We start from the raw sequence: 18216 nt of genomic DNA on the forward strand, positions 1-18216 counted from the left end.
TCATAATAGATATTTAAATTATTTTTTTGTTAACAAAAACAAATTTTAAAGTTTGACATTTGAAAAATTAATTTTATATTGCCATTTTCATGACATGGTCAATGGTTAATTGCATTTATAATAATTTAATGGGTCATTGCGAAACAATATACAGTGCGTCCATAAAGTAACGCATAAATTCATTATTTCACAAACCGGACACTTTCAGGAAAAATACCGAAACAGGTCGATTTTTATTTTTAAATTACAATTTATTGGCATACATATCATACTAGTGACGTCATCCATCTGGGCGTGATGACGTAATCGTTGATTTTTTAAATAAGAATAAAGGGCATGTAATAGCTCATTTGAAAGGGTATGTAATTCTCTATTCAATAATATAATTGTTAATATAATTATTTATACAGGGTGTCCAAAAAATGTTATTTAAATTAAATTAATTGGTATAAAAAGATGAATGTATGTAATTTGTTTAATTCTAAATATATTTTATTGGTGCCAGCAAACATAAAAATGTTTTATTTAAAACCTAAATATTGATTTTCGCTTAAGCGTAATCTTAAACTTCCAAGAGGCAGGTGGATGGCAGCTCTAACATTTAATTTTCTGACAAAAGTAAAACGAATTTTGAATTAAATAAGTTACATACATTTTTCTTTTTGTCTCAATTAATTTAATTAAAGAATTCTTTTTGGACACCCTGTATATATAATTATGTTATTGTTTGTATTAGTAAATAGAGAATTAAATACCCTTTCAAATGAGCTATCACATGACCCCTATTCTCATTTAAAAAATTCATCGATTACGTTATCAAGCCCAGATGGATGACATCACTAGTATGATATGTAATATGCCAAAAAATTGTAATTTAAAAATAAAAATCGACCTGTTTCGAAAATTTTCCTTAAAGTCGCCGGTTTACGAAATAATGAAATTATGCGTTACTTTATGGAAGCACTGTATGTTACAATGTGTAAATTTTTCAGGAAACGTAAAAATCTTTCCATTAGTAGTTAGAGATTCTGATAGTAATACTATATTTTATATAAGTATTATGGGTTATAAATGCATCTATTAGGTCTGGATCCCGCGTATGAAAAAAAGTTGATTAATAGCAAGCTGAAAATTTGTTAATAGCTTAAGGGTGTTTAGTCGGATAAACTTTTATATATGGGAACACTGGAACAGGGGCAGTTTTAATTGTGAAACAGGTTGAAAATTTGGAACGGTCACACCACGAAAACGGCACATTTATTTTGTCCGACATAACAGACTTAAACTCTCCGAATAGAGATTAAACTCTCATGCAAAAATTAGACTGCTATTTATCACCTGTCATAATTCCTGTCATTTGACATATTCTACATGCTCTACTCATTAAAAGGCCCATTTGGTGATAAATAGCAGTCTAATTTTTGCATGAGAGTTTAATCTCTGTTCGAAGAGTTTAAGTCTGTTCTGTCGGACAAAATACATGTGCCGTTTTCGTGGTGTGACCGTTTCAAATTTTTAACCTGTTCCAAAATTAAAACTGCCCCTGTTCCAGTGTTCCCATATATCAAAGTTTATCCGACTAGACACCCTTAAGCTATTAACAAATTTTCAGCTTGCTATTAATCAACTTTTTTTTCATACGCGGGATCCAGACCTATATCTGAAAGACCAAAAAAGTTTAAATGTTGCTTATTTTTTTGATATTATGTTTTAAAGTTTGTGGACTTATGTTGTTTTCGAAATGAAACCATAATTGGTAAAGTTTTTTCTTTATTCTCAACAAGAAACAGTCATAATACGGACAACGCACACATCTTATGGAAAATATAATGTCACTCAAATTCAATAAAATTTATACGAATAGATCCGTTTTAATTTACCGATCAAATCTTATCATTGCGCCAACTCTTAATTATGATTAATTACGGCGCAAATTGCAATTAAAGTTTATCGAAATCACATTTTTGGAGTCCATAAAGTGTTAAAAGTGTTAAAGTTACAATCATTATTGCTCCGAGTGCTATTCATAAGAGCTTAAATCCCGCTGGGCCTAAGCGGATTAGTGAAACTAATCCGCTGATTTATGGAGTACCGAAAATCTGGGTAGTTTAAAATATTTTTTCTCTCTCAAACTTATGTACCCATTTGATTTCAGATTTATTTGTATCAATTTCTGCTCTTATTTTTGAAAATAGAGAGTTGGCGCAATGATAAGATTTGATCGGTAAATTAAAACGGATCTATTCGTATAAATTTTATTGAATTTGAGTGACATTATATTTTCCATAAGATGTGTGCGTTGTTTTCGAAATGAAACCATAATTGGTGAAGTTTTTTCTTTATTCTCAACAAGAAACAGTCATAATACGTAGAAATTTATACTAAATTTAAAATCCAGATTCAGTCGAAATAAACAAACCAAGACACGTTAAATGCTACTAGGAGCACTCCCGAATCATAATTATTTACAATGTATTGTTATATTTCTATTTGATATGAAAATTAAATTTTGATGGTTGTAAACAGGATTCAATTTAATATAAAATATTGTAACAAAATAATTATTGACCTACCCTCGTATACCAGCTCCCGTCTTAGCACAGGCAGAACACTATCGATGTTTCGAGATACGCCGATGCAGCGCCGATGACGTGCAAGCGGTCACATGGACATAGCTGGAGATATATAGATATTTCTGGAATATCTGTATCGCATATATAAATAGGACATATTTGTAAATAGAGTTAGTCTTAAGCTAAAGTTTGTAAAGTAAACTTGTATAAATATAAATAAAGTCGTATATAAATTACGAACCGCTAGTTTTATTGTAATTAGAAGTAATTACAGTAAATAACCGCTACAGTTGGTGTTAACGGTGTGGAGTGTAAATAAATGAAAAGTGAAAAAAAAAGACTTTTGAACTTTATTCGTCGGGAATAATCGGAGTGCGTTAATTGTTCGGTATTCGGAAAGACTTTTGAACTTTATTCGTCGGGAATAATTGAAGTGCGTTGATTGTTCGGTATTCGGAAAGACTTAGACATTTTGAAAAGTACGTGTGTGCCGACCAAAGATGTTGCTACAAGAACTGACCATAAAACAGCTCCGTGAACAATTAGAAGAGTACGAATTAGACAGCAGTGGGTGCAAGATAGTCCTACAAGCACGACTCAAGGATGTCCTCACGAAGAACGGAGATGACCCAGAGACGTTCCACTTCCAGTCAGCAGAACAAGTAATCTTATCGAAATTAAAAACTGTTTCTGAAACGATCGATGAAACTTCTAGACAGAACAACGAGAAACTTGAGGAAGTTAGTAGACAGAACAACGAGAAACTTGAAGAAGTTAGTAGACAGAACAACGAGAAATTTGAAAGTGTTTCTCAAAAGATCGATGAAACTTCTAGAAAAAGCGACGATAAATTCGAAAATGTTGCTAAAAGATTTGACGAGACTTCTCAAGTAATTAAAGAAGTTTGTAGACAGAGCAACGAGAAATTTGAAAGTGTTTCTCAAGTAATTAAAGACGTTTGTAGACAGAACGACGAGAAATTTGAAGAGGTTTCTAGAACATTCGATAAGATACAGAAAAGCGTAGACGACAGTAAAGAAATGTTAGAAGATAAGATCAAACAACTAGAGACTATGGTAACCAATACGAAAGTGCTACCTTCAGTTAATGCAGTAGTTTTGGCCGTAGAAGAGAAGATCAAAGAATTAGAGAGCATGATAACCGATACAAAAGTACAACCATCAGTTAATGCAGCAGCGTTAGATCCTTTAGTGAAAGATGAACTACCGAGAGACGAATCGTCGCATAATATGAGATTCAAATTACCACCATTTGATGGAAAGTCCTCTTGGTCCATATATCTTAGACAGTTTGAAGCTATTGCGACCGCCAATCATTGGACCGAACAAGAAAAGGCTGTTTCCTTGACTGCTGCTTTACGAGGTGATGCTGCAGATATATTAAGGTCAATTCCCAAGGGTCAAGAAAATTGTTACCAGACCTTGTTCACTCGTCTAGAAAAACGCTATGGAGATGCCCATCTACAACAAGTATACAAAGCACAACTGCGAAGTAGAAGTCAACGAGCAAGTGAGAATCTGCAAGAATTTGAAGCAGATGTGGCTCGTGTGGTGCGGTTGGCTTATCCAGAGGTGCCAGACAGCGTTTTAGAAGAAATTGCAGTAGATACCTTCGTCAATGGGCTGAAAGATAATGAACTACAGAAAGCTTTACGACTAGCAAGACCGAAAGTTTTAGATGAAGCACTTGCTATTGCCTTGGAACACGAAGCAGCTAGCCAAGCTTCACGAAACAATCGAGTAATAACCGTGGAAAAAGGCGATAAGAGAAAAGATGAACGTTTGGTGGAAATGGTACGGAGGGTGATTCGTGACACGATGCCGAAGAGACGCATGAAGAGGGCTGGAAGAGTTGGTTCAAATACAGATGCTTCCTCGATACGGCCATGCAGTGAAAGTTGTAATCACCGGCTTAAAGTAGATGAACAGCTTTGCCCTGTGAGACGAACTACCGTCGTTAATGAGCAATGGCAGCCACAACAGTTACAAGAAGCCCAAGAAGACGATCCATGTATAAAAAGAGTATTGGATTGGATGCGTCGAGGTGAGAGACCTAGTTGGCAAAACATTAGTGCATGTAGTCCGGAAGTCAAGGCCTACTGGAGCCAATGGAATTGCCTGATACTAAAAGATGATCTTCTGTACAGAACCTTTGAGAACGATGATGGTACAGAATCTAAGCTTCAGTTGATTGTACCTAAAAGTAAAGTGTCAGAAGTATTGCGTCAGTTGCATGACGGTACATCAGGTGGACACTTTGGTATTACGAAGACTCTGCAAAAGGTTCGAGAACGGTTCTATTGGGTGAACTGTAAAGATGATGTAAGAAGATGGTGCCAGAAATGTGAACTGTGTGCATCCGGTAATGGTCCAGTTGGTAAAAAGAGAGCACCCATGAGACAGTACAATGTTGGCAGTCCTATGGAAAGAGTAGCAATCGACATTGCAGGTCCATTTCCAGAAACTGATGCTGGAAATAAATACATCCTGGTAGCCATGGATTATTTTACAAAATGGACTGAGGCCTATGCATTACCAAATCAAGAAGCTGCTACCGTTGCAGAGGTACTTGTTAAAGAATTCTTTAGCCGATTTGGTGTTCCCTTGGAGATCCACTCCGACCAAGGGCGAAACTTTGAGTCAGCTCTTTTCCAAAACGTTTGTAAATTGATTGGTGCCAATAAGACCAGAACAACACCCCTGCATCCTCAATCAGATGGGATGGTCGAGAGGATGAACCGAACGATGGGTAAACACTTGTCCAAAGTTGTATCTGAACATCAGCGAGATTGGGACCAACACATTCATTTATTCCTGATGGCCTACCGCTCGGCCGTGAATGAAACTACAGGTCAAACACCAACCTGCCTGATGTTGGGTCGTGAAGTTCGGTTGCCCTGCGACCTAGAGTTTGGCTGCGGACCTTCCGAGGAACATGTTGCAGGCGAAGACTACGTTGACCGCCTGAAATTACGAATGAACAACATTCATGAACTTGCCCGACAACACATTCAGATAGCCAGTGACAGAATGAAAGATCAATATGATTCTCGATGCAAGAATGAAAGCTTCGAAGTAGGTGATCTTGTCTGGCTTTATAATCCGCAACGTCGTCGAGGCTTGTGTCCTAAACTGCAAAGACAATGGGAAGGTCCGTATGAAGTTAAGAAGAAAATAAATGACGTAATATATAGAATTAAGAAGTTGCCAAACGGTAAACCAAAAGTTATTCACATAAATCGTCTTGCACCATATGCTGGCTCAAATGAAACAGAGGAAGCCCGAGTCCTCCAACAGGAGATGAAAGATGCACCACAGACAAGTTTTAAGGAATTTATGTCAAATTACGCAGAAAGAAAGAGTGCTAGATTCGGCGTGACCACAGAAGTTCAGCAAGATCTGTTTGGTGTTCCAGAAAACGTCTCTCTAGCCCACTGTGTTGCACAAGACCTCGAGATGACTAAAGGAATCTCGTCCGTATTCAATAGAAAGTTCGGCCGCCTGGACGAGTTAAGGAATCAACAACCTAAAATTGGAAGAGTATTGCGATTGGAAGATGGTCCTCGATCTTTGCTGTATATAGTGACCAGGAAGTCTTATACGGACACGCCAAGCTACGAGAACATATGGCGTGCTCTAACTAATTTAAAGAAAATGGTCTGTAATTATGACATCAAAGATTTGGCTTTACCAAAAATTGGCCATGCAGTAGAAAATCTGGATTGGAAGATTGTGAGAAGCATGCTGGAAGTGATCTTCAGAGAAACTGGCGTACGGATTACTGTGTGTTGCATGAACCCGAAGATGTCATACCCTTCAAAGACAGTAGACTGTTACTTCTTTTCTAGGGGTGTATGCAGAGCTGGAGAATCCTGTAGATTCCGCCATCCTGGGCCATCTAGAGTTGCTGATCGGGACGCTCAGATCTTAAGAGGGGAGCAGTGTAACAAAATAATTATTGACCTACCCTCGTATACCAGCTCCCGTCTTAGCACAGGCAGAACACTATCGATGTTTCGAGATACGCCGATGCAGCGCCGATGACGTGCAAGCGGTCACATGGACATAGCTGGAGATATATAGATATTTCTGGAATATCTGTATCGCATATATAAATAGGACATATTTGTAAATAGAGTTAGTCTTAAGCTAAAGTTTGTAAAGTAAACTTGTATAAATATAAATAAAGTCGTATATAAATTACGAACCGCTAGTTTTATTGTAATTAGAAGTAATTACACTAATCACGCTACAATATTTTCAATTTTCTCAACCACGGGCATATAAATTTAGAACACCCTGTATACAACAAATTGTTATATTTAATTTTAAGAAGTGATTAGACGGAACTCGGGACAGTGCGCTTAAAATAAACAAAGTGAATGACGCGTACCATTATCGTTCTTCTCGGAAGGTCGATCATTAGCCTATGCTAAATAAAACTCAGTGAAATAGATGATAGTTCATTATCGTTTTTCGCGGAAGGTTTCGATCATTAGCCTATGCTAAATAAGACTCATTTGAAAGAGAGAATAGGTCATTAAAATTTGTAAATAGTAGAAAGTGATTTTAGAATGGGAATTAAATATTTTCTTTTGAAATCCATTAAGCATATTTAGAAAGATTAAAAATTGGTTTTTGAGGAATACTGAGAATGAGAGTTGGTGGTGGAAGGTTGATTTGTGAATCTGGAAGGGATATTGAGAAAGTAGGTGAATGAATGACAAAGTGGGATCAGAATGTTTTGAGCTGTCGAGAAGTGAAGTCGAGTAGTAGACGGTAGTGTTCGAGGAGTGAGAAAGCCGGTAGTTCCGTGAGTGTGGAGTATCTATCGTGGAACGAGAAGTAGGCCAGGTCGAGAGTAAAAGAACCTCCTTGAGCCCAGAGTGTCCCGGTAGCTGATAGCAGTTTCGAAAAAGGTAGAACACAGCATCACGACAAAAGCAGGAACGAGAGCTATTCGAGCTAGTTTTTCAAAGGAGAACATCACTGGAAGCCAGGACGAGGTTTGATCGCAGCCAAGGATAGCAGGAAAGGGTTTTGTGTGAGGACATTTTCAGTTCACCAGGAAAAGGTCAGTCTCATTTGTTTGGACATGAATGTATGGGTTTTTCGTATTAAATTCCACATAAAAAATTGAATAACATAATCAATAATATCAGAAAAGCTTCATCAAACTTAAATAGAGTTGTCCCTAATAACTCCTAATAGTTAAATGTTAATAAAAACTTTCAATAGAAAACCAAAAGGAAATAAAATTCCCAGTTGTAAATGTTATGTTTAAGAATAATAAGAAATAGCAAATATTAAGCATTGATTGCCTTTTGAATAAAATAAAAAATATTTTGATTATAATTGTAACCCATATTTGTATTTTTTTTTACTCTTTTCTTTTCTATCCCGATTAGGAACCATTAAGAAATATTCAGAAGCCACGAAAGTAAGTAATTAATTTATAATTCGCCCTGAGATTGAAAACATATTGATATGTGATCTGGTTAATTAATTAGATTAGTATTAATACATTGATTAAATTAAGTGACATATAAGAATATTATCTCATATCAATAATCAAGATCACATCAGTATATACATTGTAAATTCCAAGTCATGATTTCCAAAGTTTACACATTGTAAATTATGATTCGGGAGTGCTCCTAGTATCATTTAACGTGTCTTGGTTTGTTTATTTCTACTGCATCTTTACTGTTTCTGTTAACTAATCTAAACGTAGAGATATTTTTTGAGATTCTTTAACTCTTTCAATGCTGGGGTTTGTCACATCCCACCTGTCTGTTAGTGGCAAAAAAGTTCACCTGTCGGATGCCGGGTTAAAACATGACAAATTAGATGTGGAATGAAAGCTTATAACCCAAAGATGGTACTAAAGGTGAGAAATTTGGCCTCCGACTTCAGGATAAAGAGTTGCAACCCGAAGTATTGTTCTAAATTCGCAGAAATAGTACAAACTATGTATTACTCGACGCGCCTTAGAAAGACGAGAACAAATATTTATGCCTGTCCGGTTTTATGCCTGTCTGTCCGTCCGTCTGTCAGATATAATCACAGAGGTTGAATGAAAGATTATAACCCATAGATGGTACTAGCGATTAGAAATTTGACGCGCATTAGAAAAATGAGAACAAAGAAATACTTTTTTTAGTTTTACACCACTTCCGGTTAAAATGGTGTACCCGGAAGTGACACACATAGTCACAGAAAAATATACTTGATCAATTTACGTGTATTAAGAGGTCGAAACCGAATTTTTTTAATTCTGGTTTTGATGTCATATGCGGTTAAAAAATTGTCTGGAAGTGGAAGAAACCAGTTTAATAGTTGTCCCCTTCGAGTAGCGAAAAATAAACAATACTTTGTAAAAACATTCAACATTGGTTGATATTCCGCTGTTTTCATATTATTTATTGACCTAAGTTTTTGTAAAATGCACTAGTCTTTTTTAAAGATATCATTGGACAATTTACTCACTGTTTTTGGATTTTACAAAATCGCTTGGATTGGCATGAAATTTGACATAAGCATAGCTAACATGTCAAAGAAAAAAGTGATATTGTGCCAGTGTGTGCTTTTTTCTGGGGATGAGTACCACCCCCTTCTCGAGTGTGAAAAAATATAGGTAAAAATATGTCCGTAAGTGGATAAACTAATTAAATTCCTTGTATTTTTTGTTTTTAGATGGTTTTTCGTAAATAAATCAAAAAGTAAGTATTTGATCGAAAAAACTATTCTTAGCAAATATAAAGCTTATAAAACAGTAAAAAAAATTATGTATGTATGAAGTCTGGACACACAATAAAAACAGAGTTGGAGCTGAACAACAGTTGGTTCTTATTCGTCGAATTCCAAATCGACTAGTTCAACGTAAAATATCCAAAAAATAACGCACTTTTCGGGGAAAACTCGCCACAAATTTTTTAAAGTGTTTAAAAAAGTTTTATTTTTGTTATTTAAAAAGTATCTATTCTATCACCATCAGCATCAAAAGTAAGTTACGCTTTAAATAAAATATGTCCCTTTTTTTGCTAAAAGAAATCGTGAAAATCACCACCTAATTAGCATTCCATATGAAATTAATAGTTACCGCCCTAGTTAATTTACTTATATTATACTGTTTATATGATCTATAAGATTTATTGGCAAGAAATGCTTATTAAAAAAAATTGGTTTTAAAATAAAAAAATTTTAATTTTGAAAAAAAATGCCTTGGTTTAAAATAACTTAAACATTAGTGATACTAAATATCTCAAAGAGTAAAAAATGTACATATCACATAAACAATACATAAGTAAATTAGGCGGTGATTTTTACATTTTTTTAACAAAAAAGAGACTTCATTTTGATGCTAACTAACTTTTGATGCTAGAAACGTTTATAAAAATACAAATAAAACTTTTTAGACATTTTATAACAGTTGTAAGTCATGAGTTTTTCCCGAAAAGTGCTTCGTTTTATGGTTATTTCATGTTAAAATATTCGATTTGTATTTTGACGAAGTAGAACCTGCTTTTCATTAAGGTGATACAGTAGCGATCAACAGGTAGCCAAAACGCGTTCCAAGATTGCGGCTGTAATTTTGAATATTTTTTCGAGATATTTGGCACACGTATTCGTAATATAATAAAGAATGGCGGTACAGAGCCGAATTTGAAAAATATATTAATATGTGGAAATTACTCTGTAATTAAATATAATATTAAAAAAACGAGCCTGTACCGCCATTAAGAAGAACAAAAAAATACACTTTCTTCAAATAAACTTTTTATCCGATGCCTAGATTTTGTGTCATTTTGGAACTACTAATGAAATACAAAATTTTAGTAGTTCCAAAATGACACAAAATCTAGGCATCGGATAAAAAAGTTCATTTGAAGAAAGTGTATTTTTTTGTTCTTCTTAATGGCGGTACAGGCTCGTTTTTTAAATATTGTATTTAATTACAGAGTAATTTCCACATATTCATATATTTTTCAAATTGGGCTCTGTACCGCCATTCTTTATTATATTACGAATACGTGTGCCAAATATCTCGAAAAAATATTCAAAATTACAGCCGCAATCTTGGAACGCGTTTTCGCTACCTGTTGATCGCTACTGTTTCCTCTTAACTACAACTCTACTTTTACAGGGTCTACAGACTTCATACATACACCATTGTTTTCACTTTTTTATACGCTATATTTTTGCTAAGAATATTTTTCGTTAAAATACTTTTTGAGTTTTTTTCTAAAACCGTCTAAAAACGTGACTTTTTTGTTGAAAAACGAACATAATATATTCACTTGCAAATAACTCAAACAGTATGTTAAGAAAAAATCTATAGAACAAAAACTAGCTTAGAATTACTCAGTTTATCCACTTTAGGACTTATTTTGAATGTATGTCTTTTCACATTATAAAAGTGGTTGTACTAACTCCCAAGGCAAAAGCACACGTCGGCACAATATCACTTTTTCTTTGACCTGTCAGCTATGTGCATACCCAATTTCATGTCAATCCAAGCGGTTGTTTAAAATTCGGAGGTTTTGCAATATTTACCGTGAGTGGATGGACTACAGATATATGTATATTAGATAAAAATTATAGTCTCAGCGAATCTTTGAAATATCTCCATTCCTTTGAAATGTTACATTTTTTAAGCCTTGAGGGAGTAGGCGCAAAATTATGACCAATGCTATTTAAATGCATTCAGTTTATTCGAATCCTGAGAAAACTAATAAGAATTTTGGAAAAATTTAAACGCAGAATGAAAGATTACATTATAACCGAGGGCGAAACTCTCTAAAAACTTTTATGTTTATATTGATAAGTGAAAGGGTGAAAAAAAAAGAAAATTTAGTGTGATTTTTTATTTCAAATATTTAATTCAAAAGAAATTTTTGTTTATTCTATTTTTTTTGACATGAGGCTGTATTTGATTTCTCTATGTCATTGTATGCTATTGGTTAGTTCCTATCATTTCAGCCGACGTACGTCACGATTGGATCAATAGGGCCGAACATACATAACTAAGGCCCTTTTGGCATGATGCTGTATTATTTTGAAGTCGATACAGCCTGAATATTTTTTTTTATTTTTTTACGTTCTATGTGATTAAAAAAATTAAGAATCACCGCAATTTTAGCCCACCACCCCCTTCCCCTTTCCCCACATCAAAAAATGTCAATTTTTCGATTTTATTTTTTTTTAAGTTGGTTTGCAATTAAATTATAAATTACAAAAAATTCACACGCACAGCTGAGGCTTTTACAAAACATATATTTTTATGGACCCGAAGGTCGAGTGTACATAACCTCAATGTTTTTTGTTTTTTTAATAGGTACGTATAACTTTTTTTGGCGATGGCTGCATGTCTAATTTTTTTGCGTTTTGTGAATTTTATCAAAATCTGTATTTCTGACTTTTTTCAGATTTATTCGTAAGGTGCGCCATCTTCAAAAATCCGGAAAACTGGTTTTTTCGGTAGTTTTTTGGGATTTTCTCCATTTTATATACTTCAAAATAGACTAACTCAAGGTTTTTTATAGGTTACGTATATATAATTTGAAATAACTGAGTTTTTAGGGATATTCAAAAATTGTGTAAAACACCTAAACCCCCCAAAAACTATGTTTTTTCAAATTCTTAAAAGTTTCTTAATTCTTTCGTACCCCATGAAGTTAAATTACAAAGCCATTAAAATATAACTAGAGGTGATTCATACCTACTTACCATCTCAATTGAATGCAATCATCGGCAAAGCCATCTTTTAGTGTCATTGTGTCATCCCCAAAAATCTACCTGGGTCTTAAAATGCAGGTATGCATACTTGTTCCGTTATAACTCTTATCTTTTAAAATTTTGTAGTAAAAGCATTTCTATAGCTATAGTGAGTTTATTGCCCTACCTCTTTATGTGGCTTAATGATTTGGATTGTAAACACAGATAAGAAAGGGTGTGATAGACCAGAGAAATTAGCAAATAAATGGCCTCTTTCGTGACATCCGTTGATACAGGTATCTAAGAACTGCTTATGGCATTAGGGTAAATTTAGTTACAACAGTATCCAATATAAAAATTATGCAAAAAATCAAACGTACTTTTTAACTTATAAACAATATATAAACAATTAAAGATCGCTATTTGATTGTAAATATTAAAGGTGGAGACCGGTATGCTGTATGGAAAGGTGATACAATTTTACTGAAGAGCATAGAAAATTCTTTAAAATGAGTGTTTGGAAAGTTCTTTTTGTTAATTTGTTGCTTAGTTATTGGGAAAATAGCTTCAAAAGTCGATTTTTTGAAAATAATTAATAACTTTTCTAAAAATACACTAAAAGCTTTATTTTCGCGTAAGTAAAGGAACAATATTAGAAGTATTCAGCCGTTAAAATTTCAAGAAGTTTTACCTAATAGTTATTGCAAAATTGAAATTGTTTATCCCAAAAAGCTTCTATCTACAGCGTTATTATGCATAAACTATTAGGTCAACATAAATTCTAAAGACATCAAACCAAAGAGAAAGGTTCAATTTATCAAATTAGATCAAGTCTTGAATAAAAAGTTTATAATAAATATTATAAATAATTATAAAATAATTTTGAAAAAGTAGTGTTATTTTAAGCTTATTCGCGAACTCAAGCGAGGGTGCTGCCGCTTATTTTGAACTAGAGGAATTGGGATGAAGATTTAAACAAAACATCCGTTAACCTATATATCAATGTCGATTGAATGCTTGTCTGGTGTGTTCATTTAATGAATGATTTATTTATATTAATTAATTACATCAATAAAAATATTAATTATATCAAAATGCATTATCCCAATTACATCGGCCATTTTCATGCAACTGCACTGCCACCTATAGTCGATTGAGTTCGCGAATAAACAATTAAAATAACAACCGCATTAACATGTGGGAATTAACTAATTTTGATGGGAAATAAGCCACAATTTTACTAAAAAAAATGGTATTATTTTGACAACGACACCCGATTTGAGCGTCGAAACGTTAATAAAATCAGTTTTTTTAGTAAAATTGTGGCTTATTTCCCATCAAAACTAGTTAATTCCAAAAATGCCACAAGAAAATAGCTTCAGAACAACAACACGTAGGAAGTTAATTTTTTTTATTCGACATGTTGGTATTATTATAGAAACTGAAACAAAAATTTAATGCCCTACAACCCTTAAAACCCGAGTTAGCCACTTTTTTCAAAAATTCACCGGGGCTTTGTTTATAAATATTAGAAAATTTGAAAAGCAACATTTAAACGAATGAAAGAGCATGTTTATACAAAAAAAAATTAAAACGATTCTTTTAAAAACGAGCCGTCCATGATGCGCCAAAAGTGAAGAGTTTAAAAGTAAAGCGATTCTTACCCTCTTGATTTTATTATCAAAAACTTAATTCACAACTACACATTTATAAAAGGCGCAATACCTCCGGTAAGATTTAGGTACAAAATTAACAAAACCCAAAAAAAATATATATAATACAATATTCCAGTTACCCGTCGTTTGTCACCATTAATCCCTTTATCCTAAAGATAAATAACAGTTTGTCGACGAAAATTCCATTCGATCAAATGTTCGTCGATGAATTGTCCATTCGATGAATTGTGCATTCGACCAACTGTTTGTCGACCAACTGTTGTCGACCAATTTTCCGTCGACGAAGTGTTCTCGACCAGCTTTCCGACACCGGATTTGGGTGTCATTGTATTCTGTTGGTTAATTCCTACCATTTTAGCCACCGTACGTCATGATTGGAAAAATAGCAGCGAATATACGTAACTAAGGCCCTTTCAATATTTTACTGTAATTGATTTTTCTGTGTCATTGTATTCTGTTGACTGATTCCTATCATTTGAGCCGCCGTACGACACGTTTGGACCAATGGGAGTGAAGATACGTAACTAATACCTAACAAGAGGTTTACTCAAACTTCTTTTTTGTACTTATACCACTCGGTAAAAGTACAAAAAAAAGTTTGGGTAAACTTTTGCACAACTGTGTAAATACTAACGAAAAATCTAAAATATTAAAAAAAATTAGTGGAATCCGTTAATCTGTTCTCGAAAAAATTAGCTATGAAAATGAGCATAATTTTCTATATCCCTAACTTTTGACGAGCAGTTTAGCTTAAATGGGGAAAAGCGGTAAGCTTAGACCAAACACCAGTAGGAGGCATTCAATTAATTGAGGAAAAAAATTAAATGGATAACAATATTTATTTCAGTTACACAAAAGGCATTGTCCCGCTAGAATGTTTGAAATCACAATTAATAGTCCTACAAAAAAGACAGGCGTTTAAAAGTGATAAGACCATTGAACAATAAGCCTGTGAGCTACCTTTTAAACACATTCTTAAAAATAATCCATAACACAATTAAAAAAAGGTTTGTTAAGAAATTCTTTTATAGACTTCAGAAATTCAACAACTTCTCCTGATTATGTTTAAAAAACGTACGGAATGCACTAAATGAAAAAAAAAAAAAAAAAGAAAAATATTTATCATACCGTTATACTATAATATATCCTTACGTTGAATATTTGATGCTTCCCTGTGGAGTATAAAACGGACAGTTGTGTTTTTCCCGTGATCTGCCTTGTTTAGTCTTCTTTGTCGTTTTATTCGTTAAATCCTATCCTCTTAAGTCACAGCGTCAGAAAGCAGTGGGTATATGCAGTGAACGGGAGGCCTATGTCGAACAGTGAACGTTGGGGCCCTTTCGCGTTTATCATATGTAGAGAAGTCGCTTGTCAAAAACTGGACGTATGTAATCGTATTCTATTTGTTAAATACTCTCACATAATATGTCATACCATGTGCGTTAATCCATTTTATTTCTACAATTTTAAAGTGTTATTACATGCCGTCATTTTCATTTGTCTACACCATCGTATTCTGCCAGTTAAATCCCATCGTTTCAGGCGCTGTACGTCACGATTGAACCAATAGGACCGAAGATACATAACTAAGGCCCTTTTGACCTGCTGCTTGTTTGATTTTTCTGTGTCATTGTCTTCTATGATGCCTAAGGCATATTTATGACATGTCTTATTTTTAAAGAAAACAAGTAATTGGACTTCGTAAGTCCTAGGTTTTCACCCAAAGTAATCGAAAGTAGAATTGGAAGTCGATATTTGAATTCTTCGTGTAACTTTGCGTGGATTGATATACAAATTTACTAATTTTGAGTCATTTTTACTAAACTGTTTACACAGAAATAACTCTAAAGATTCAAACCTTTCAATACGCTTCGATTTATGTGTTCGTATACTATTTCTGAGTCTATTGGGACCGTGCAAGTTCGGCAAAACGACACCTGGTTTCTACGCTCTGCAACTTTATTCGCACTTTTAATTATATTGGCCAATTATATTAGTCCTGGTTACTGGATAATTGTCAAGGCCATAATCCAAAAAAATAATAAGAAGAAAAAATAAGATTCAGGTTATGTTATTAAAACGTAAACAATTGTATGTAGTAAATAAAATTAGTTATTAAAATGCAGTACTGCAAGCAAAATACAATTAATTTAATTTGCCTTCATATAATAATTGCATATAATATCAATATTGCAGAGCAACATATAATTTTTCTTCTTCAATGACAGTAGGTATGAAATGTACGTCAATTTGACAATTTCAATGGACAATATGAATTATTTAAGAAAGTTGCAATATTTCTCCGCTATTCGCGCACGATCGTTTCTCGTATCCGTTCCAAGTACTTGCACACCGCGAATAATGGCATTTCCGGTTATAACTTTTTAAGCGGAAATTACGTAAAAACCAAAATTTTACATTTGTTCTCATCTTGCTAAGCCACGTTGAATAATATATCACTTATTCTCTTTCGGCAACTTTAAAATAGTAAATACTTACGGTTGCAACTCTAAAACCGGAACTCCGACGTCAAATTTCTCATCTTTAATAATACCATCCTTAAGTTAAAAGCTTTCATTCGACACCCGATTTGTCATTCTATCTGTATTAATAACGGAGGAGTTGTATTCGCGGATGGACAGACATACGGACAGACAGCCTAGGTAAAATTTTTCATCTTTAATACCATGCTTGAACTATAAGCTATCATTTGGCACCTCATTTGCCATTATACCTGGTATAATGACGGAGGATTTATACTCGCGGTCGGAGGGATCGACGGACAGACAGCCTAGGTCAAATTTTTCACCTTTAGTATCATCCTTGGATTATAAGCTTTCATTTGACACCTCATTTGTCATTCTACCTGGTATATTGACGGAGGAGCTATATTCGCGGTCGGACGGACCGACGGTCAGACAGCGTAAGTCAAATTTCTCACCTTTAGTACCATCCTTGGATTATAAGCTTTCATTTGACACCTCTTTTGTCATTCTACCTGGTATAGTAGAGGAGTTATATTCGCGGTCGGACGGACCGACGGACAGACAGCCCAAGTCAAATTTCTCACCTTTAATACCATCTTTGGATTATAAGCTTTCATTTGACATCTCATTTGTCATTCTACCTGGTATAATGACGGAGGAGCTATATTCGCGGTCGGACGGACAAACGGACAGACAGCCTAAGTCAAATTTCTCACTTTTAGTACCATCCTTGGATTATAAGCTTTATTTTGACACCTCATTTTTCATTCTACCTGGTATAATGACGGAGGAGTTATATTCGCGGTCGGACGGACCGACGTCTCACCTTTAGTACCATACTTCGATTATAAGCTTTCATTTGACATCTCATTTGTCATTCTACCTGGTATAATGACGGAGGAGCTATATTCGGGGTCGGACTGACCGACGCGACGGACAGACAGCCTAAGTCAAATTTCTCACCTTTAGTACCATCTTTGGATTATAAGCTTTCATTTGACACCTCATTTGTCATTCTACCTGGTATATTGACGGAGGAGCTATATTCGCGGTCGGACGGACCGACGGTCAGACAGCGTAAGTCAAATTTCTCACCTTTAGTACCATCCTTGGATTATAAGCTTTCATTTGACACCTCTTTTGTCATTCTACCTGGTATAGTAGAGGAGTTATATTCGCGGTCGGACGGACCGACGGACAGACAGCCCAAGTTAAATTTCTCACCTTTAATACCATCCTTGGATTATAAGCTTTCATTTGACATCTCATTTGTCATTCTACCTGGTATAATGACGGAGGAGCTATATTCGCGGTCGGACGGACAGACGGACAGACAGCCTAAGTCAAATTTCTCACTTTTAGTACCATCCTTGGATTATAAGCTTTCTTTTGACACCTCATTTTTCATTCTACCTGGTATAATGACGGAGGAGTTATATTCGCGGTCGGACGGACCGACGTCTCACCTTTAGTACCATACTTCGATTATAAGCTTTCATTTGACATCTCATTTGTCATTCTACCTGGTATAATGACGGAGGAGCTATATTCGGGGTCGGACTGACCGACGCGACGGACAGACAGCCTAAGTCAAATTTCTCACCTTTAGTACCATCTTTGGTTATAAGCTTTCATTTGACACCTCATTTGTCATTCTACCTGGTATAATGACGGAGGAGTTATATTCGCGGTCGGACGGACCGACAGCCTAAGTCAAATGTCTCACCTTTAGTACCATCCTTGG

Source organism: Diabrotica virgifera, chromosome 4 (assembly GCF_917563875.1).
Source record: "Diabrotica virgifera virgifera chromosome 4, PGI_DIABVI_V3a".
Taxonomy (NCBI): Eukaryota; Metazoa; Arthropoda; class Insecta; order Coleoptera; family Chrysomelidae; genus Diabrotica; species Diabrotica virgifera.